Source organism: Branchiostoma floridae, chromosome 1 (assembly GCF_000003815.2).
Source record: "Branchiostoma floridae strain S238N-H82 chromosome 1, Bfl_VNyyK, whole genome shotgun sequence".
NCBI classification, from domain to species: domain Eukaryota; kingdom Metazoa; phylum Chordata; class Leptocardii; order Amphioxiformes; family Branchiostomatidae; genus Branchiostoma; species Branchiostoma floridae.
This window is the reverse complement of record NC_049979.1, coordinates 21,579,228-21,593,900: the sequence shown is the minus strand read 5'-3', so window position 1 is coordinate 21,593,900 and position 14,673 is coordinate 21,579,228. Positions and strand designations below refer to the sequence as shown.

The 14,673-nt window shown below is 39.8% G+C and overlaps 1 protein-coding gene across 2 annotated transcripts in view; it reads left to right on the top strand.

Moving 5' to 3' along the window:
• Positions 1-14,673, top strand: part of LOC118426394 (angiopoietin-related protein 7-like) — a 59,540-nt gene that overhangs the window by 39,034 nt on the left and 5,833 nt on the right. The window lies entirely within an intron of this gene.

The window sequence follows — 14,673 nt, the reverse complement described above, 5'->3', positions numbered from 1 at the left end:
GATCCTGTCTATGGTTAAGATATGTCCCCGTAGAGATTTTATTGGTCCTCGAATTGGTCTTCGTGTGCAGTTTTGACAGTGAAGTCGACAGTTTAAATGTTAGTAGTGGACATCATAGCCAGCATCGTACTGTTAGGCGCTCAGCGAGCCCGATACCAGGGTCTTAACGTTATGTGTTGAAGCTATAAGAGTTTATCATAAAGTGACTGTTGTGTATTTCTGCCACAGTGAGGCGCCTTCAACATGTTCACTATATGAACAGTTGAGAAATGAACTGGCTATAACTCTATCAGATTGAGACAGGGTATTCCCTAACACGTATCTCTGTGATAAACTCCCAGCAATATCGGAAGCCACTGGAAAATTTTACCTCAAATGATAAGACAGAAATAAAACGGTTCATGCAAGGACATGCATTGACGTATCGATACGGATCCTTTATATCTGCCACATTCTTTACTTGCAAATGGAGGCTTTGTATTGACTCTGGGAAAAAATCGAAGGACATCTGACATCGTGTATTGTCTTCAACGATCTATAGTGGCCTCATGGAAGAAAACGGGGTCTATCGAAAAGCAATCTAAGAGATGTCGTGAAGTCTGAAACAATCCGTAGAAGCCACATGAACTACATATACGAAAATAGTTTCATCAGGTTGGTTTACATAAGAGTTTTCTTATAAGAAAAACTGGTTATGTAGAAGCAAACCCTTATGTCCTATGAACTACATACAACTTCTACGTCATACCTGCACCCACCGGTGTGCCATTTAGCTGTGGGGAATATTCGATTTGCTTCTGTAATGTTTTATGGAAATGTTCTTTTGTGAGCTTCCCATTAAAAAGATTTTAAGTAATCTCGATTTCTTGCCCCCGAGATACTTACTAATAGTTATTGCGCCGATATATCTCATTCTAGACAACGTATTCTTTTGCACAGATTACATACCATAAAGGTATTAGTATGCCATAATTCCTGACCAATGATGCAGTTGAAATTAACGGCTTTAAAAATAGGATAAAAGTGGTGATTCTGACACGATGCTGACACCATAAAAGTGTAAGGAAATAAAAGGGCAATAAATGTCGGGTAGGCAACTGCAGACCATTACTCTTATTATCAAAGGGGTTGATTGTAACAGTATTTCAAACATTTAGATATTGTCCTATCGAATAGGGTGCGTAATTCGATAAATATAAACTTCAAATCATTACTGCAGTTTTTTTTGCATATTTCATTTTTCTATGTTTCTATAGACATTGCACCACATATGGTCACCACTTAAGGTAATGCCAATGGTGTATGTTAAGCTTGTTTTTTTGTCAAGTCCCCGTTATTGCCCGGCGGGGGATTGTACCTCCAAACTCAAATGCAAGTCGAAGCCTATCCCATAGGACATTACTGAAATAGTACGAATATTTTGCTTCCGTGTTCCCATATGTACGGCTTTCCATGTAGCAGACAGCTGTTCAATTACAGCCCTTTGTCGCAGCAGGCTTAAGTCTGCCGCTGGTTAGCTAATACAGGACGTTTATCACCATTGTATATTTCAGTAGATTGTTTGTCTCTATTTGCCGACTGTCACCGAAAAAGAATTAGGAATAACTACCAAAGCAACTTTTGCGATCAAATGCATGCTGAATATTTCTGAAGCGGGCATATCTGCATCACGATATTAAGGTGTCTTGATGGCCTAGTCCCCAGCCAATATACTTTATTGCAACAATCAAATCTACAATTACAACACCAGGCAATCACACACCTACGGAATCAACCTACTTACACCTCAGGATAGGTTAACGCAATTTTACACATAGAGCAGCTGCAATGTACAACGAACTTAAGTCTGAGCTTTAAAAAACACCTAGTCCTTAGAGCCTTCAAACATGTTCTAAATCAGAACCAATCTAATCTCTGACTCCCAAAATGACAATTGAATGGACATGTTATATGATCTTGTTTATCAATTCTTAATTTATACTACATTATCTAAATTCTATGATTAAGTCGGACTGTAAAAATGATCAGGAACAAATAATGATTAACCACCTATAAGCTTCCAGATATTTCTTAATTAAAATGCCCTCGACCATAAATGAACTATTCCCAAGTTCAGGCAATTTTCCATTAACCCCCTAAGGTGTTGGTGAGCACCAACCGTAAGATTTCATGGCAACTAAACTGATCCCTACAAGGTCAACCCCATCTAATAACGGAGCCATGAAATGTAGGAAGCCTCGTATAAAGCGGAAAACGCCCGGTACGTCAATAAGAAGATCGGTTTTCGATGGTTGGGACTTCCTACTGAGATTTTCGTAGCTGTAAGGCGCATGGAGTCCCTGCCACGCATCAAGGACCTCCCCACGACTTTTGCTACCGACCATCCCCCGAACAAGGGCGGTGCTGGGTTGACTTGGGTTGGGAGTAGCCTGTGGCTTATCCAAGCAGACTATGACTTTCAAGACTTACATATTCCATAGTCACATTTATTCTAGGCTGGAGGAGACGGCATTTAAAGGCTAGTATTCAACTTCTCTGACTAAATCTCAAACACAGATGACCATGCTCATGGTGTAGAGAAGGTCAAGAGGCCATAGTTGGCTATATGTGACAGGAGGCATGAGGGCCATTATGGCCGTATGACTTCTTTCCATCTACCGATATACATTTTCCGCTTATGATTTGTTGAATATTCAGTTGGTAATCCGTGTGTAATTGCGCTATTCACGTACAAGATTCGATCATTTCACACATGCATTGCTCTAACGCTGAAAATCCCTGAACAATATCTAGTATCCAACATCAATAAATTGCACTATCGAACGGCCTTTCGCGGTGAATTTCCAATATGGAGACTTCAAAGAAATGGTCACTCTGTGATTATCAATATCCTTGGGATGATTTTTGCTGATTTTGAAACTTGAAAGCTAGAAATATGAGCTAAAACAGCAGATGAGGTTGCGATAAACAAAGTTGTTTTTATCACTTGCGCGTGAGTTCTCCTTGGCAGACTGGCCAACAAAATATCAATCCTGTGTGGTCACCATATGGTAATGGGTACAATAGAATAATGGAATAATTGTGGACAGAGTTCGTGAAGATGTACCTAATATCGACCAGTCCGATGATTCGGATGTAATTAATGTTCTTCTGATGACGATTTGCTCTGATAACCTCTTAGCCCCGAGTGGGTTGCACTATACTTAATAACTGGGCACCCCTTGGCAATTAGTTACCATAGTCACATATCAGAGGGCCTTACTACCCAGAGGAGTTGCAGGTTTATGATTGTGCATGCAGTGATTTCCATTTTACTTCCTCTTGGGACGTACTCCATCGAACAGTTAAACACATTCTTCGCCGGTAAATCGATAGAATATATGACCCTTTTGCATCCCTGTCTTCATCGTGATCAACGTGATGTAACAGGTAGAGGAGCAACCGGGTTCGTAACACTAAATGCGTGTAATACGTTGCCCGGTTTGCCTTGACATCGGAAAATGAGGTCCGGGCGTGGCGTTTGAGAGGAAGTTTTAAAGTGGTTGGGTGTGAAAATCTCGCTGCGCTAAGGGAAGACGCTGGTCTCTAGTCTTGGCAGGCTGCCAAGATTTCTCAGAAAACTATCTGTCTTCCGCCGGCTAGGATGGCTTCCAGTCGACAGAACAGTGCTTCATTCTTTCTCGAGGGACGCTGTGTGAAGAAAAATCGTTCTAGACAAAGGAAGGAAGGTAGGCACCCATCCAACTTGTAACCAGGTGTACAAGACCCAGAACACGATCTGGGATTAACTGTCCTGCAGTGAAGCATGGCGCCTTGGCAGCACCTCAATCTATGTCCCTTTGGACACTGTTTCCCGGTGATGTAGAAATCGACATGTAGATGTCCATGTTGTCTCCTCTAACGGTGTTAAGCAAATGCTAGTCATGTGCACAAAAGCAATAGGAACACTGAGGTCTTGATTAGACTTCTCATTTGGTAAAAATGGACATAAAATGGTGGAGTTTGGTGGTAGTGTAGAAAGCTTTAAGTCAAATTCTTCTCAAGTAGAAGGTCCCTTTGGAGGCCTTTCGTCTGCCACTAGCCTAAAGGAACCTTCCACTTCCTTGCCATTAGTGCCATTAAGTCCCCACGTTCCCGTACACACATAGGGACACACAACACGCACACACACGCACACACACACACACACACACACACACACAACACACATACACATACACATACACACACACACATACACGCAAAAGCATGCAAGTGCACATATATGCGCGCAAAAACATACACACACACAGACACATGTACACACACACACAAACTAAGAAGAATACCTCCATTTCATGGAGGTAACAATGAAAAGTTATGAGGTGTGTAAAAAGTTTTGTACTGTATGGATTAGGAGAACATTGTACATTGAGTAAGTCTTCTTTTTTTTTAAATCCACAGGATATTTTAGTCACAATTTCCTTAGACTGCACTGCTTAGACGCCATATCGTCTTCAAGTGAAACCTATCTGGATGCTTGGCCCCTTGAGAATGTCTTAAGTTTTATCTACCTAAGTACAGACTCTACTTATGATGAGCTCATTCCTTTCTACATTGTTTTTTGGTAGCACAGACTATTAATATCTGTGAAGGCTCATTCCACAGGAGACCACTGATAGCATTTATGATTATCAAATAAGCTCACATAAAGAGGTAAAACATATTTTTATTTCTTACTGCATTTAAATGCAAATATTGAATATTAACTCTCAATTACGTTATATTGTCTTATATTTGATCACGAATCATTTCCTGTCGCCTTGTGTCTGAGCTTTTATGTGATCTATGGTAATACGGTGCATATTGTATTTATTATCAGCATTTTCTAGCTGTTGTGTATCTTAAATCATCGCAACAATATAATGGTTTCTAGATTGAGTTAATATGATACCCTATGAAGTGCATAGTCGAGTTTTATGCTAATTAGACGATTTGGTTGTTAAAGTCACATTTTGGGGGCCCCTAAATGTAACACCTGCAGATATAGTGAAGCAATTATTCCCACATATCCGAACCATGGGTCATGAAACACCTAATTTTCATATTTGAATTTGACACAACCTTTATGCTTTATCAACCTTATTAGCATGGTTCCAATTTGCACAATTTCAAATTTGCGCAGTAAAAGGTTTGTCCGATTATTATTCAAATATTTGGCAAGAAGACGGCAGTCTACCGGCTAATCAGAAAGTCAGTGTGCACACAGAGGCCTGATTTAATACAGGCGTTAAGATCATTTCAACGTCCGTTAGAAAGAACAACAGTGTGCGTGTGTGTGTGTTTCTCTCTGTGTGTGCGTGTGTGTGTGTGTGTATGTGTGTGTGTGTGCATGTGTGTGTGTGTGTGTGTGTGTGTGTGTGTGTTTGGGGGGGGGGGGTTGTGTGTGTATGGGAAGGAGGGATGTGTGTGTGTGTGTGTGTGTGTTTGTGTGTATGTGTGTGTGTGTGTGTGTGTGTGTTTGTGTTTGTGTGTGTGTGTGTGTGTCTGTGTGCGCGCGCGTATGTGTGTATGTGCCTGCGCGCCTGCGTGCTTAAGTTTGATTAAGTTCAAGGTCGATCTATTATGGTCCTCCTGCCTGCTTTTTTGGTATTGCAGCAGCAATGCCTTTCTTTGTATCTTTCGCTCCAGAAAATTACTCCCCTGTCTTCTTTGGTGACAGATAGCTTGTGATGTCAGCAAAAAGTAGTACCCCTGCTCTGAAGCAGACCTTAGCGCCTTTGGTATGCACTCATCAGACACATTTTTTGTTCTTGTTGCAGACGTCTTTGGATTATGAATTACAACCATAAGTAAGGTTTAAAGCGTTGGATTCGTCACTCATTATCTTTGTCCCTTTCTCGGCCTTTTCTAATTTTATTAGTCTTTATTATTCTATTTAAAGCAACGTCATTCTGCGAACTATTCTGCAAGGCAAGCCCAGTTTAAAACTATATCTAATGGCTGTTCGGTAGCAACAAGTTCTACTTTACGATAGATCTAGAGAAAAAAGGAACCCTTCAATGCCAGGTTGATAACTCTGGTACTTGAAGATATGACTTTTTCTTGTTATGTTTGTTGCTATACCTCTCCAACCCAACCAAGGGAAATTAGTGCCACAGGGGCCGTATAAGGAATATCGTAGCCTGAAAAATGAAACACACTGCTTTATTGCTTTGTTGTAATGGTGCCGAGGAAAATAACAGTTGTGTTTCCGGTTACAGTCCTGGACAAAACGGATTTGTTGGTAAAAATTCTTTTTTTTTCATTTGTTTAATTTTGTAATCAAATACAGTTTTGAATGTAGAAAATGGAATGCATCAAGACACTGATACTGACATATTGGAATCACACAGATAACGGGTATAATTGTACAATGTTCACTACACATTCCTACTACATCAACTATTCAATATCAATATGTTTGCATATCATGAAATGCTAGGCAGGCTACTTGCATTCAGTTTTGAATTTTTATCACTCAGATTTCGATGGAAAATCTTACGTCCCTTGCAAAAGCGGTCGACCCCCACCGCACACTGAAAAAAACTAGCTATATCGTCGGCAGATTTTTGCTTGAGTGGGTCGGGTTACCGGAAACTCATTAAGTTCGTGCTAGAGGGTAGTTGACAGATCAAAGTTTGCTCCCGGGGTTTTATCTAACTATTGTTAATAGCTGTAATCTTGTGTGACTTTATTGCGTACCGCTTACGGCTGTGTACACTGGGTCATCAGCAATATAAGTGACAACTATTGCACCTTAAGGAAATAATGTCTAGATCAGGTTAGATCTGTTCTAGATTTGCCATGATGTAGGTAGTAATAACCATTATAACGATATTCATTACTGTTTTGACACTGTAGTTGTAGTCGCGGTTATTGTTCCTCTTGTTACCCCCGGGAAGAGGGTCACCTTATACATGGGTAACGGTAGTTCACCTTTATCCATAGGTTAACGCTAGTTCACCTTTATCCATAGGGTAACCTTTATCCGTTCTTTTTACGAAATTTCTTTTTGTATTTAGGAATATCAAGTCGACAGATAATGGTTTCAAACTACAATATTTCGAAAATAGTACAATTTGAAACTACTGTCCATCGATTTAATATCCCTGGATACCTTGTTTAGCAACACAACGGATATAGGTTACCCCGCGTATAAAGGTGAACTAACGTTACTGCTTCTGGTTGTGTTTGTGTGCTCACATTGATAACTCAAGATACTATCGATGGTTTTGTACGAATATTGCCATATGGGTTGTTATTGAAATCCCGAAGAAACCTTGCCCCTCTGGCAGTATCTTTAAGTACTACAGCATTACAAACCGACATCTTCTTTCTGAAAGGGAAGAGAAGAGATGGATCAATAACGTACTACTAGATATATCTCTAATGGCAAGCCATATGGGGATAGGTCGTTACAGGGATCTAAATATTTTACGGAGGTATGGGATCTTCGGTTTCTTGTTGTTGTTGTTCTTATTTATTCTCCTACGCAGAGGGACCGCAGTCGTGTCGAAACTCCTTGTGGTCAGTTAGCAAGCCGTTGGGGACCGTGCGTAGGAGGATTTTCTTATTTTGTTTGCCGTGATTTCTGGTAAGTAAGTCCCTTAACGACGGATGTGATACTTAAGCATTCTATAAGAATTGTGACTCCGACTTTCCTCTTGTCTTTAGGTGATTCAACAGGTCATATACCATAGCTTTCAAGTTAAGACCCATAACCGAACATGGATTTCCGTGCTTTTTCAGACCTTGGTTGAGAGTTAGCCGTTAGCAAGGTCATTTTGATTTAGAGTATTTAAAGTTTTTCTGTACCAGTTGATTATTCGCTTTGACTTATCAAGTTGTAAAAAGTCGTATTCCGCTCGAATGTGAGCAAAGAAGCGAGCAATAGAGACAGAAAAGGATGGATTCTAGATTAATCTCAACCCAGCACCGACCTTGGTTGTTGATGGGTCCAGAGCAATGTGGTCCTGATCGTGATCTGTGGCATAGGCGTAGACTTTTGGGTATCATCGTTGACAATTATCACTCTTTTTTCTGTTTCTATCTACCCCTCCTTGTTTCTCTCTGTCTCGCTCTCTCTCCTCTGCTGTTTTGCGTGTCTGTCCGTCCATCTATCTTTCCATCTTGCTGTCTGTTTCGAGCTCTTTTCATCATTGGCCTCCGTCCGTCTAAAGAGACGATGGGTTTTGGTCATGGTCGGCATCTTCTTTGGTGGCTGAACAAGCCGATTCTGGAATGACAGTCTCTGCCGCATCCTGCGCATCTGAACGCTCTTCTAATGTCAAGATATTTGTGGATCCAAATAAAGCCAAAGTCTTTCTCAGAACTCTCTCTCTCTGTGTCTGTCTGTCTGTCTGTCTGTCTCTCTCTCTCTTTCTCTGTCTCTCTCTCTCTTTCCCTGTATCGATCTGACATTACATGGTACATGAGCGAGTTACTTTCAACAAAGTCTTGAAGCAAGTCGGATTGATTTTGCATTTTGCGTCTGGTCATCGTGATCGTGACAATCAATGGTTTTGAACACGATCGACACCGCAGAAGTAACGGTCGTCCTGAACAGACTTGGACGGCACCGGGTGATAAAGGATGATCCATGCGAGAAGGTTTTCTTAAATCTAATACCATTGTGTTTCTCAATATATAAATATGACAGGAAAGATCTGTGTATGTGTATCTATATGGCCGGTATACCTATGCACAGTTGGGCGTGAGACCCCGGTTTCGTATATATGCATGCTGCGCGGCAGCCGCTGGTTGTATTGCACTGAACGACCTGCCACGCCCAAAATTTGCAAACCTTATTGGTAGCAACAAGTTTCACTTGACAATAGTTCTAGTAAAGAAAAAAAAAACGAATTTTGGAACTCCTTCTATCCGGGCCAATAATTCTGGTATTTCAACACTGTTTCTTGTTCTCTTCTGAGTTGGTATTAGACATTTTGATAATCTATCCAGAAACTTGAAAATGACAGATTCCTTATATGCATGCAAAAAGTATCGTTTATCACAGTTTTTAGAATCATGCAATCCTACATCATTTACTACCCTGTATGTTTGGCATATCGATAGCCCCAGAGAAATATGGCAAGACATGCGTTTATAACTATAAACACGAATGAATTGCTTTCTCCTTGGTTGATATTGATTTGAATTGATTTTGAATCAGTTCACTTCAGCATACTTTGTGCTGATTTTAGCGTATTGATTAACTGGTATCCCACAACTTTCTCTGGCGTCAATTTTGCCTAAGCCCATCGTTCATAGTTGTAGTTGTTATCCTTTGTGTCTGGAATTTCTATACCCAACATCATAGCTCATTTCTGCATCGTCAAATGGCAGCTCACGTGTGTGCCTAGGTCCGTGACTTCCTATTTGTCATCATTCCGTGCGCGAAGTTCTTCCTCTGCAGAAACACCAGTTAGGCCTAGGAATGAAATGATGTGTTTTCGGTTACCCTAGCAACAAAAAGCAACCTGCCTTTCTTTTTGGCGACCACTGACAAGGGAACAACATATTTGATCTGACGTCTGAATAATGAAATTGAAAACAGAATTCTTGCATTTGGATTATAAGACACGCTGGCTTGATGTAAGATGTTAATATGGTTAATTTTATCAAATATGTATTGGCTTATTCAATTTATCTGTATAATTACAATATGATGTTGAACACACCAGTCCCCTGATGTTTTTTTTTTTAGTTTTCATTTTCGTGATTAGCTAAATGTGTTTATCGGAGCCCTTTCCCTGAAAAAAACAACAACAATGTAATTCAATGTGCTATGAGCATCTTCAAAACCGTGCACAGAAACACAATATTGTTTTTCTATATACTAGACCAAAACTCTTTTCGCTAGACACAAACCGTCACGAATATGAGTACTGGCATATCAATAATTTGCGATGTTTCGCATTAAGCAGACGGTTGTAGATATCTTTAAGAGCAACATTTTCTGGACAATCCCAAATCACTTGGGCTTCATTAAAGTTGATTGGTGGCAAGTCCCAAGTGAACTGACGATGACCTTTGATCTCAACTAACCTTAACGACTTCCTACCCAAAATCTATGAGATCCGTTACATAAGAGTATTTTAAGAGTGACTTCGTGCTAAGAATAATCAATAGTTACTGACGCATTTTCTGTAATGTGCTTCGTAAGGCAATCACTTTGCCTGAGTACGAAATGGTCTGGATTTAAAACCATACATCTATATTAAAGTAAAGAAATACCATAGTACAAAAAAATATTATAGTGCAAAGAAATTACAACCTATCAAAATAGATAAATGAATTTATCAAAATAGATAAAAAAAACACATCTACCAAGAAAGACTAACGCAAGACAGTGCCTAGCCCCTTCTTAGAGAGTAAGCATTTTTCCCCTTACAGCGAAAGTTTCTATAGCACATTTTACCTGTTAGACAGCCCACATGCAGAAAAAAACTTGGTAGTACAACACAACTGTCAACTTGGGGGTATTATTTCACAATCTACATGGTACTCTTTTGCTACGGTGTCACTAATCTCAATGTTTGTCTAATCGAGATCTCAATAACTATGCAGGGTGACAAAGTGCAAACGAATCCATCCAAAGAATCTTGAGTTATGGGTGCAAACAAACACAGAAATAGTACGTGTATCCCCGTCAGATGTGACCCTCCTTCAGGAGTTAACAATTACTACCGTGACGCAAGAACCTGTTGTTTGGCATGGTCATCACGGTGCTCAATCTTGTCTTGTTTCGATATGTATTTGTTTCGAGGTTGAAGACAAACTAGAAGAATTGATTAAAGTTGTTGATTTAGAATCTAACGGTTTTGGTTTCGAATCCCCTTCAAGATTCAGCATTTCATGGCACTGGGGCATGACATGACACCTACTCTCTCACTCCATATATGTAAAAAATGATAACCCGGCTCCGGTTTTATTTACGGGACGTCCTCACTGGACGTAAAGCCGTAGATCTTTTTTGGTAAAGGAAAAACACACCTTGAGCACGTTGAAGAACCCAACAAACATATTGAAAAAAGTCCATCCCCGTATGACTGGTTCAAACCTTACAGTCAGGTTATCAGATTCCTTGTTGGCATCTTTAAAAACGTGATAGATACTTGTCATGACAACCATACCAATCGCTTTTTTGCTCACTCGTAATGTAAAGATAGATTGATAAGAGGAACTGATTGGTATAGGCATGCGAATGTAAATCAAAGGGAAATGCTAAAATTGACCGAATGTTGGGATAGAAAATTATGCACATGACAGACGATGTAGCAATTCACCAAAAATAGACTATTACGTCATCAGATGAAAGTAATATTCAATATTCCCTGTAGATTTTTTGTGGCACCATCCTTAATGTGATTTAAGTTGCAATTAGCGAATTCATAAATGAACTAATAACAACCATTGAATAATACAACGACGTAGTAGTAGAAGAATAACTACTTAGGAAGACAAATAGCGTGCGAGTAAATTAGTTGAAATAAATAGCGCCTTGGGCTATTTTTGGTTCTCTTTCATATTAGTAGTAGGCGTTTGGGAACTGTTCAAATAATTCTTGATGGAAATCAAACACGCACTTGCTTTAAAGTCATGTTATTAGGCTAATAATTTCATACGAACATTTCTGCTGTATTTGAAGACAAATGCTCCAAGAGAACTAATGAATGTATACTTTACGTCGAAGCAACTAACTAAACATGCAAAAATGCCTGATATATCGTCACCAATCGTATTCTAGATCTGCGCAGTATAGCATTGTTTTTAGTAACAAGGAGATCGATACTCAATTGCCCGGTCTCAGCGGTAAAGATAGCCAAAATGAGATGCTTTGGTTCATACATCAACTAGAGATGGCCATGATAGTGGAGGCGATTCTATTTCCGCTTCATGCAAGTGTAAGTCTTGCTTAATTTCCTCTCCAACTTGACAATGGCCTGTCAGCTTCTTTCAGAACAAAGCAGCTGATCACACAGAACGCCTTGAGTCTCCAATCAAGAGATTTTGTGGTTCATTTTCCCGCAAGGGTTGATAAATAATGCAGGTGAAGTGGGACCTGCCTGACCTGTAGGGGGTTTTATGTGTTCTTACTTGGCTTGTTACATGGGTCTTTCATTTATCTTCTGGGTCTGTTGGGTGCCAATGGTCTGTTGCTTTCTTGGTTGCGTTCCAAGGAGACAATGTAGTAGGAGCATGGGAGCAATGTCTTGGAGTACCGTAGACTTTACGTCTTTGCCATACAGTCAGAGTAATCCTTATTCCAGAAGCTGTCACACGATGTTTCTACCACCCTTTTCACTGGTTTCATACATCGCTGAAAGAAATTCAAAGACCACAGACCAAAACTAATCTATATTTTTGTGTCCATCAAATTCTGATTATAGAATCATGGGTCACATAAATCCATTTGGGTGCGAAACGGATTCGTCTAGTAGTACGGGATCCTTTGACATATTATTGAAATGCCATGCAAACTTTAAAAGTATGGCTCTGAAGACGACAGAATACATAATACACAAAGCGTAAAATAATAGCTTTTCTCTTCTTTTTTGATTTATGAAAGGCTCTCTAAGATTAGTCAGTCACAGGGCAGTTGCAAAGAGGTCGCTACCATAGCTGAATAGTGATGTCTCCGATCAAGCGTCAAGATAAGCTACGAAGCAATAGGTCAAGTAGACACCATAGTGGCGTCAAAACGTCCGTTCCAGAGATATATCTACACAGCAGCGCACTTGAATAGGGCTGAAAAGTTCCCCCCGCATTCATCTGGACTTCCAGAGATAACCCGACCAATCCCTTACGGTAGCCTGTCATTGATTTACCAATACCTGTCTGCTTTACTGCATTACTGCAATGTCTAAGGCATCAGGTTGCCGGTGGAGCACCAGTTGGGGTTAGTATCTCTGCAGAAGGTACGTGAACCTTACGTCTATCTGAAATGCTTGTTGCTCTCTATTACGACGATGTATTCTGCTGTTATTGATATGTATTGTACATGGCTGTTTAAAGGCCTGACAAAGACCGAACGTTTGTCTGTATATATAAAGAGAGATTTCTGCGACAATGTCTGACCTGACATTGCTTATACTGTGATAGATAGACACGTGACGGCCGGCCGTTGGTGTGCGTATCGATAGACTCAGCAATATATTCAATCTTTAAGCGCGCTTAAAGTATACGTTACGGTTGCTGGATTTTCATGAAAATATACTTTACATGTGCTAAAAGATCAGATATTATGTAGTGAAATTATTCAGAAACTTGGATTGATAACCTGATTTGTCTTTGTCATTATATGAAGATTCACGAAAGAGAGAGAAATAGAAAGATGTTTACTTTCCATGTTCTTTCACTTAAGTGTTTGCTTATACCTTGTTGGTAATGCCATGGGCATGCTTATAATTGCAACAGGTTTTTGTTTGTCTTTCTTTTTTCTTTCATCCTACGGTGATAGATATAAATAATATCCATACCTACTTACAGCACATGCCTTTTTATTGACATGACATAAAAATATGCCCTCAGGTCCACCAGACCTCGGGTATTCACGATGGTATTCAGACAACACTAGTATTAGTGGCCTTTCCCTATTTTCTTTACGCATTCAGGACGCACTGTCTCATTACGGTTTACCATTTAAGGGTCCTGTGATGACCCCTGACTAGCTGTCTAGCCGCACTAAACCCTTGTGAACGAGATGTCTCCCTGCAATAAACATGCCGGCGCTATATACACGACCCATATACTTTTCTATGGACGGTGACCGCTTAGAAACATTTAAGCAATCAAACTTGGGTTTGATGCTTATTATTTGAATATGGTTCATGGTCTCACACAAATCTTAAACAACCTATGATCTCTGTGTGTAAAATTCATTGGGTTATTCGTGAATATCTTGGTCACTCGACGATCGCAGCCTCAAGTCTGACAGTCTAGTTGCCAGTGTTTAGCGCAGAGCTTATGATTCTTATGGTAAGCATGGGAACCTTTGATTGTTTCTGATAACTTGTTCGAATAGCGCCCCCTTGCAGAATAAATTGTCATAACAGCCGCAAAGTTGATGCAAACCGCATTACAGTCCGTAGTGTCAGAACAAAGACGAGTGCTCTCAAAAATATATTACATGTAGTGATCACCAATATTGCCTAGCTCTAATTTACAATGCAATTCAAAGCCTTCCATGATTTGATAAAGATATAAGCCTACATACTTTATTTGATTAGCATTTCATATTGATTGGTTGCATCCGACTATTATTGAATAGAATGCGCATCTTTCCACAAAGGTATTGAAGTACTATTTACATAATATTAACTCGTTTATACATTTGTACAGATATGTATGCCGCATAAATACACGAGCCAACCAGAATTTCCCCTATCAGGCTGTTATAGTTTAATAGCATCAAATGGTGAGTCTCACATACCGTATTTTTATGTGGTCCTTCATACAGCCTTGTAGTAATGTACGCGATAAAGCATCAATAAAATTGGCCCGGTAGTTAACGAGAGTAATTTCCTGCGTAGGCAAATTAGCGGAAATTATGACCTAACAAGGAAATGAAGCTCTGTCCATAAATAGATTTATTTCTCACCATCACAGCCTTATATACAAGATGGCGACAGATGGATCAAACGCATTTGA